General features: G+C 42.6%; 1 protein-coding gene across 1 annotated transcript in view; it reads right to left on the bottom strand.

Annotated features, from left to right (window-relative positions):
• The window catches only part of rnf144aa (ring finger protein 144aa), a 31,755-nt gene extending 22,678 nt beyond the window's left edge, over positions 1-9,077 (bottom strand). Inside the window, exon 1 of the mRNA XM_040137660.1 lies at positions 8,441-9,077. The gene's annotated coding sequence lies outside the window, so the exon portion shown is untranslated. The remainder of the gene's footprint in view (positions 1-8,440) is intronic.
• Positions 9,078-9,701: the final 624 nt, after the last annotated feature.

Genomic DNA, 9,701 nt, shown 5'->3' on the forward strand with positions numbered 1-9,701 from the left:
CAGAGTGTAAATATTCATGAGATTCAGTAGTATTTTAAATGTTGTGTTTGTTCCTTTAAGTTTTAAAAAGTCTACATTGAAGAAATATTCAATGCTTGCCTGACTGGACCGCAAGTTTGGTGTCACTAATTTGCTTTTAAGTTCCCAAAGCTCCTCTTCCAAGTGGTAGTAAGTTGTTTTTTTTCCTCCTAAATTAGTTAATTTCCACCAGATGACTTCTCAGCACCTGGAGGAGAAGAGACAGCGAATAGCACACCCTGCTGTTCTCATTTCACAAGAAAGAAAGCACCCCCAAAAAGACTTAATTACATAATGGTGTGCAACACGCACAGAAGAAAAGACTAGAGGCCCAAGCAAGAGTCCATCCTTGCCCACAGAGTCTTATTGTCCAAGGCAACACCATGACTAGACTGTACTGAACAAGTGGAAACAAACAGTTCTCCACAACACAAAGAACAATAAAGAACGAAAAAAAAAAAACTGAGATAAGACAGCTAGAAGACCGTCCTTCTTTAAGACAGTGGCAAAAGACATCGTATCTTTCCGATTCCACAACTGCTTAAAACAAGGCTCTCAGCAGCGACAACAGGCTCGCTCTCCTACACTAGTGTCTTAGAAGCTAAGTGAAGGCGACAGGCATACCTCACTGAGCCTATTTCTATTGACAGATACAGAGCCCGAGCAAAGGGTCGACTTTGCTGGCAATCTGTTGTCCCTCACTGCTCTACAGCTTCAGTCTTTATGTTAACATGCACACTATAACCAGATTAAAGTGAATGCTCAGATTAAACTCTCTATTGTAGATGTTCGGGCAATCTTGAATCTTACCTGTATTTACGCAGTACAAGCAAATTCCTTAAAATACACTTGGCATTGAATGAGAGAGAATATTTTTCTAATGCCATGATGCCGCTCATCTGTTTATGGACATGTCTGGACTCAACTGCTCTCTAATTTGTGTTACCATTGGGAGTTACTTTCAGTTTGCCATTAAAGACAGTTGCATCCATCCATTAAACAAAAAAAACGTACTGCGTTTGTTTTGACAGATACTTTATTAGCGATCAATTCCCACTAAAATCGTGACTCATCATATGAGTTAGGATGATAATGGATGATAAAAATGATGATGTGATTTTTGCTGGGGTCTGTACCAAACGAGCCTGTTCCCTTACGTTTGAGAAAAGGATTTGTAGGGGGGGGGGCATCTCTGTAGCACCACAATGCTTCATTTACAATGGTATGTTGTGACACATTTTACCTTTGTCAGAAAACTGCAAGTGCTGTGATCTGGATATTACACTTGGCCATACTGCGATTTCGATGATATCTTGATAAATTTTGCAGCCCTACCATAAATCCAAAGTTCTGTTTGTACTTCTACTCAAAACAGAATCCAACAAAAATAAACTGGCAAAACTAACTGTTTCAAAACTCACTCAGTTTTGTTGGTTAATGTTGTTGGCTTTGATTATTTTATTGTGCTTTTGCTGCCAGGCTTTTTTTTTTTTTTTTTTTAAACTTTCAATGCATCTTTGAAGTGAGCCTCATTAGAATTCCTTGTGAATTTCTATCCAGAACAAAATGTTAGAAAAATATTGCAGTGATACTTGGATCTGATTAGTTGTAGCTGAGTAGATTTACTAAATGGACAGTTCTTCTCTCCAAAATAAATAGATGAATAAATATCCATTTTCATCAACACAGCCAACAAACACAAGGTGACACCCACTGAGGGCAGCAACCGAAAACCAGCAAATAAGAGCTGCATTCACAGCCTGTCTGAAGGGAAACTGGTGGACACACTTCTTGCAGGGTTTCTGAGAGAGTTCATTTTGAGAAGCTGAGATGAATGAACTAATGATTTTCAAGAGAAAAGAGTTCTATGGCATGGAGGCAAAAGCTTTACCAAACTCTGGCTAGACAGACAATAGTTGTTAGTTGGATTCATTCTTTTGATTAATTCAATTGTTCTGATAGCATAAAATGGAAGCATTATCCTTTAATAATCAGAAAGTTGGTCAGACTGTGACGAATGTGAAAAGCACACATACACAGGCTCTTATGAGATGGGTGGAGGTAACTTGAAACAGAGCGTCAACACTCACATGATTGAGCACATGCAAATGATTTATTTTACATGCCAAGAGGAAGCTGAACATTCAGTGCGTGATTGCCATATCTTCGTTTTTAATGTACAGACTTTCTCTGCTAGATCCTTTCAGACTACATCATAAACACACACACACACACACACACACACACACACACACACACACACACACACACACACACACACACACACAAAATGCAGGTTGTGGCTAGATCTGCGGTATGGCTGCACATAATGAGAACAGAAGTAAAGAACTTCACTTTAAAAGTGATTTCATAGTAACCAGGACCATCATGTTTTATTCCTTTCACTGAAATTATTTTCATGAGGACACTACATCGCTAATGCTAAACTAACGAGTGTGACTGCTGCACAGTGAGGACTGTGGTCACCTATCTGGACAATAGTGTTTTCATGGACACACAAGGAGAGAGCCACTACAGCAGAGAGGCACTCAGAGCCTAATCTATGGGTTACAGTGGCACTCTCATTGGCAGTCGGCTAAACAATTCACAAGCAATTTCTGTAATCGCTGAGTTAGAGCAATGCAGACAAAGCAAAAGGGTATAGACTCGAGAATTTCGTGTGTCATCCCAGCATCTCATGCATTCACTTTTGCCTCTTTGTTCTTTGTAGTCTCTCCACCGCAAAGACACTTCAACATATGAACTTCCACAGAATGACAGCTCACACCATATATACCTCACAACAACAGCACACCCTGTCTCTTGCTTTCTGATCTGCCCTCCAGCCTTTACTTTCCTTGCTGCTGGTGAGCTGCTGCCTTGTAAAGCAAACACAGTCTCTCGGTCCCTTTACAGGAGAATGGGAAGGAGGAAGCCAAAAACGACCTTTGGAAATGCGCTGACGTCCTGTTTATGGGTTTCTAGCAGATACAAAAGGAATATAAACCCACTTTTAATGACGAGGTGAGGAAACACTCTGAAGGCAGATGAATACTTTACATATTGAAAGAGTGATTAAAAAAAAAAAAAAGAAATTACAACACCCTGGTGACACATTTTAAGGGAGTGCTATGAGCAGTGCTTGCATTCATCTATTCATCTTTTTCACTAATGAAATTACAGTGCATGGGCTTTGCTAGCTGCAAGGCCCGTATTTAGGCAAGAGATGTTCTACACCAGTCCATTCATTCTGATGCGTGCAAACAAATGAAGCGTCTCTGGGTTTCAAGTTTTGCGAGTTTAAAAATCTAGAGTGTAGATAGAGCTGCTCTAAGTGAGCCGCTCACTGTCAGGGTTTGGACTTAATGGATTATCTCACTGGGAATTCACACAGTAATAGGCAAGGGAGGAAATTGTTATAACAATTACTGATAAAACTGTTATTTTCTGATAACCTGACAAGGCTGGACTCTCGTTATGCTTCCTAGGGCCCTGACATTGCAGGCAGTGATGAAGGTAAACTGATTAAACACTTTGCACTGCCCATGTTTTCTGTCAAGAGTTGTGCTTGAAAACACAAGTGGCAACTACTACAGCTCAGAAATGTACATGTAGCATCACATAAACACAAACAAAATCCAGCCAAACATTTTCACACCACTTTAACTTGTAATCTTTAGGATTTTAATGAAATCAAACCCCATTTTTGATACTCTTTATGGTCACCGTTTTTTTTTCTGCCATAGCCTGTCATCTTATTTCCATACAGGAATTATCTTTCTGTTTAGTGGTTTTTATCGGTAGTGGTGGAGTCCTCTTTTCCGGCACTGGATTTAGATTGCTGCCTAAGCATGAGGGATTCACAGGAAAACGGTTGATGACAGCCGCACTGTTTACTGATTGCTCTGTTTACACCACAGCAGAGCTGTATTAAGTTACTGCTAATGCGAACAGAACATCTCATTGCTGCTAGTTCACATTAAAAGCATACAACTGACCAAACACACGATGGCTTTTATTTAAGCTGCCATTCTTTCTTTGAACCTGCCAACGGAAACACAATGTTAGCACTAACACTGGTTATATGACAAATGCATCTACAAAACAAGACATAAGTCATTTTTAGACAGAGACACACTTGCTCTCTCTGTTGGGTTTCGTAGTGTTTTTTGTGTGTCGCCAACTTAAAATCTTTTCTTTATTTTTAGTTTTGATAGAACTATGAGGCCGCAGGTTCACTTGGGAGTAAAAAGTGTCTCCAGTGCTTAGACCATAACGGTATTCCAAGTGCTAGCAAGAAGTTTAGTTTTTAGGAGCATATGCCCAAATAATATTAGCATGCTACAACGTCACATGCTCAAATCTGTCCTGAACATGGGTACTTTACATGGTCACCGCTCCGCTCATCAGAGCCTTCTTCCCCCGGGGGCATTAGCTCATGCTTCATGCTACGCCAGCTTGCACCAGCTTTTTGCTCACCACTCGCAATCCCAGACCCCGGCCTGCCTCCTGACTCATCTACTTCTACTTCAGTTGGGGATTTCCAACATTTCTGAGAATGACTCCCAGTAGAGTACGAACCCGAACGTGTTATATTCCGCTGTTTTCATGTGTAGGTGGATGGCATCAGTGATAGAGAGAGACATAGTAAGAGCAAAGGGTTGGCTTATTCCCAGTTGAGCTGAAGTGTGAGTTGTACCCCTTTAATGAACATGAAACATGATTTGTTGTTGGACTACAGTCCACTGAGGCTACCGTGGGTGGAAAAACTAATGTTTCTTCCTGCAAAATATTCCTTCCTGACTTACTTTTCAAAATGAGTAACTTTAGAAAGAAGCCCATTCAGTGTGAATGCGTGGGTCGGACACCAAAATCTGAACTTTACAAATGTTTTAGAAACCTGAATTGTCTTCATCCTGTACAACTCCATTATAGCTGCGTTGGAAATGTCTCCACACAATGGTGTAACGTCATCTATATTTGGGCCCTTTTCTGCAGGACTCTGAAAAGTGGTGTAATGGAAAATTTTAATACTATTCACATTTTACTATTCACCTGTTAAGCTGTAGTTATATTATCTAAGGAATGCACTGATGCTCAATGTTCAGTTGAAAGGTACAGCCTGACCCTCAGGGATAAAACAAACCAGTTGGTACCAGGCAGTTGTCCTTCATCCCTGAGCTGCAATTTATCTCACCAATTAATTATGAAACTAAGTCTATATGTGTGTGTTTTATCTCTTTTACACAGCAACCCCTCCCGTCTGTACTCACTAAAGGGTATAAATGCTCTACTAAGTTTTGTGCTTTGTGCTCATTGTCATACGCTGCTCATTGCTGTGCGAACTTTGATCTCTGTATGCTTGAGACCATTTGCGGCTGCTGAACTAAACTTACAGAAACACAAGAGTTGACTCTAAGTGCTTTACTGAACAGAAATTGACCACAGAATTGATACAGAATTGCAGTGACAAGTGTTCTTAAAAACATTTTGGCAGCATCCCTCATTTGGCAGTCAGTACGTGTTAATGTAAGGTGCTAAAGTATCACTGCTTGAAAGCTGCTCAACAGTCAGTATGACGCATACAGAGTATCTACTTGAAATGGCTCTTTGTTTCAATGTCGGAGGAAGACGAACACATAATTGTGAGCTCATGGGCAAAACTCTGCTGTTTCAAAAAAAAATGGATGTTCATTTGGAGTTCAGTTTTTTTTCTTGTCTAAAACGACTTGTGCGTATTGCTCGTTTGTGTGGGATTCACTCAACCCCAATGCCTCGCTGCAATTTACGCATTCCTGAAATGCTAAAGCGTCAGACGGTCAGCAGAATCTGCCGTGCATTTATTACATAACAGTGTCTCACTATATGAGCCCTACCTGTCTGAGAGAATGGAGCCTGGGAGAACAGTTCAAAACGCCAAGCAGCCGCCTGGAAGAAGCACTGCACTCACAAGCATCACATAATGCTCTCATAACAATCCTTATTTCATCCTAACGCAGTCCTTACTGGCTGGATACAAGCCATAACACAAAGAGCTAAAGCGCTCTCTGAGTAATGAACATCATTTTCACGAGCTATTTAGAACTCAAGTGATTGCATTGTTGACTGTCTAGTGTGTACACTGCCCTTCCCTCAACCCCAACACGAAAACACACACGCAAACACACATTGTAAACCTGGAAACCACCCTGAACACACACTCAACAACACCCTGCTGAAATGGCATTGAAGCTGTTGCATAATCTTTGGCACCCTGACTGCACACAGGCAGACTACAACCCCTGAAATCAAATTACACCAAAAAGACAACTTCTCTAGAAATGTAAATGACACAAGAATAAAGGAGTGATTCAAGAAAAGCGCACTGTGGTAATATCGTATGTTACCCAACCACGGTAGTTTTACACTGAATGTTGTCTGGTCCTTACAGACCCTCCTGAACGCAGTGAAACCACTCTAACAAGACCTTACAGGTAATGAGGAACTGACAATAATTGAGTTTTAATTACTGGTTAAGTGTATTTAAACTGAATGGGTGTCACATTTCTAGCTCATGTCTGTCTCAGGCTGACTAATCTCCTTAACAGCATGTGCCGCTGTGTGATCTAGAGCTGACCAGAGTTACACCTCTTGCAAAGACAGATGCCCCCTTCAAGATCTGGATTCGTTATTATACCAAAGATGTAAAAGGCAAGGCAACGATATTGCAGTTTATAGTTTCATTGTATTAGTTTAGTCTATATAGGGCTTATAATCCGTCACCAAACCATAAAACTACGGATCTGTCAAATGCTTTGTTTTGCAGAACAAAGTTTAAAGAGCCGACCCAAAGCTGAGTCAATGTGAAACAAATCCAGGCAACCACTTCGTTTTGGGAGTGTCTGTTAGGTTTATCAAAGTGCCTTATCATCAGCATCACAAAAACACATTCAGCAGCGATCTAGTAATGTTTTTTTTTATTAATCCATTAATTCGTATGAAGCGAACATAACACACCACAAAAAAAAAAAATCATTTATGTGTGTGTATTTCTGACCATGTGTGTACTCCCTCCACACTGGAATGACATGTTTTCGGCATCATAACCTGATTCCCTCTTACTCTTAAGTAAACACATCTCCACTTTTCCATCTTTCTCTTGTTTTGAAAAAACCAAAAACAAAACTGTAACAGGGGGCAGTGGCTTGATGCCTTTATTCCCCAGCGGGAACAGGCTCTTTCTCAGAAGAATGGAAAAAGTGCATCACTACGTCTGTGCGCCTGTGAAATTCCATGTGAAATACACAACTTTCCTTAAATGCGTGTTCATGTGTGTGTCAAAGAAAGAGTAAGGGTGTTTCAGTGTGTAGCTCCTGTAATATGGCTAGAGGCGTGAAATTGGAGAGAGAATCAATAGCCCACAAGGAGAGGGATCTTAAAGCCACGGTTTATAACAGGATGTACATCATATGTATACGTCGCCATATGATGAATGTCTTTCATGAACCTTGCACAGGGACAAACCAAGGCACCTACACGCACCAGGTGGAAGTAAACCACCTTTTCTCCACATGTTGACACCCGACATTTAACGCACATGAGGTCTTTACAGGATGTTGACATTTTCTGGGCTTCATTAGCTGAGAGGGGTCCAGGAGACAAACCTCAGATTATCACTGTCAAGTCTCTGTAAGGTACAAACATGTTGACATGCCTGGAAGGATATAACGGCGTGAGAGATGAGAACACTGCGTACAGGTAGGACAGACATAAGAAATCAGTTGATTGTACCACACACACCTCAAGGCCAGCACGGACTGCAGGAATACTCTGTTTTCTACTAGCCCGGACGCATAGTTGTATCTATAATCTGACCGTACCCTGAGGGGGGGACCTGCTGCTTAAAATGGAAATAGCAGGGCACACTGAGTGACCTTTCAGAGCTCAGTGGAGCCATCCACTCTGAGCATGCTATGCTCGGAGTTCAGATGCAACGCTGCAGCTGCTGTAGAAGCAACAACATATGATCTAAGGCTGTGGGGAACAACAATTACAGCAACTCTGATCAAGTGTCAGCGACGAACACTGTCACTACCCCCCCTCTCACACACACACACACACACACACACACACACACACTGACAACCTTACTGATGTCATTCTGAAGCCAGTTCTTTGTCACATATTCACTCAATTTAATCTAGTCCAAAATAAGACGAACAAAAAGGGGTTTCACAAATCAGATTTAAGAAGTCACGGGTGACATCGCTGGTAGCCGGCTGGCTGTGAGTCAGGTACAGGATATCTCGCTGTTAAAACGAGGAAATGGCGAAAATATGCGATGGCAGGTTATAATTGAGACTGACGGATCATAAGCTCCGACAGCTCCCGCTGTGTTACATGGCATACAAGCAGAGAAAGGAAGGGGGGAAAAAATCCTTACCTGGCTTTCTGAGATAACGCCGTCTTGATGGTGTAACCTCAGGAAAGGTTGAAAAGATGATCTCCTGAATAGGATTAACGAAGAGGCGGCCAACCAGTCAGGCGGAGGATGATGATGATGATGAGGAGGAGGAGGAGGAGGAGGAGGAGGAGATCTCTGAAGGGGTGATGCCCATGTTCAGTCTGTGTCCCTCCGACGTCGGGGTGGAAACATTTGACCTGCTACTGTCGCCTGCAGCGCCTGACACCAGGCCCCGGTGAAACACTAACACAGAAAAAACATCGGCGAGAAAAGAAAAAAGAAAAAAAAAAAACCCCCAACAACACCGCAGATAAATAAGCAACCCAGAGGGAAGCACGGGCTGCAGCTGACACCCTCCGGTCTGTTTAGCTTGACAGCAGGATTGTTTGTACACCGGGACAGCGGTCTACTCGCGATTGCCGACGGGTGCCGCAACGTCCAGCCGCCAAGCCTGCTACACGGACCCTGCGTGAAGCAGCGCGCTCATCTTGCTTCAAAAGAAATTCCGGGGCGGCGGTGTGTTTACCTCCCCACCGTTCCCGCCGCCGCGCTCGGCCGGAGATCGGCTGCTTCGCACTGGAGGGACGCCATTTGTCCGTGAGACGCTTCCCGTCTGCCGCCGTGAGGGCTGCCGCGTAGAGGAGAGCCCAGCACCTGCCCCCCGTTTCGCGGACGACAGCGCGCCCTGCTGGCAAAGGGCCGTAATCGCCCTCTCTAAACGTCGCTTCGCGTTACAGTAAGCATACAGTATATTCCCACTCGCCCCCTAGTGGTGGTTTTTAACTCATGGACAAATAACATGAGACTGAGACACAGGAGGCGAATGGGTTTTAGTTTTTGGTGCTCACAGTAAAACTTACTTAAAAAAAAAAAAAAATCTCCAACGTATGTTTCCCGGTGACTATTTTATCGGTTTTATCAGAACTTCCTTCTACCAGGGCAATGCTGCTGTTGAATATTTTAGATGTAATATTTCAATGTGACCCCCCCCCCCCCAAAAAAAACAACTGCATTTCATTTGCCTCCACTGAATTAGGAAAGGTGCAGAAATCTAAGAGACCAGTATCGCAACACCTGAGCAGGTAAAAACCCAAAACTATCGGCATGGATAAATACAACTACAGGAAGATGAGACAATGTTTTTTTTGGGGGGGGAATGTGAGTGAACCCACCCTTTAAAAATCGGCTGATTAAAAAAAAATAGGTTCTCCCGAAATCCAGGTGTCCTCAAGTCTGCAGA

The sequence above is a fragment of the Xiphias gladius genome, chromosome 10 (genome assembly GCF_016859285.1).
Source record: "Xiphias gladius isolate SHS-SW01 ecotype Sanya breed wild chromosome 10, ASM1685928v1, whole genome shotgun sequence".
Lineage (NCBI taxonomy): Eukaryota > Metazoa > Chordata > Actinopteri > Istiophoriformes > Xiphiidae > Xiphias > Xiphias gladius.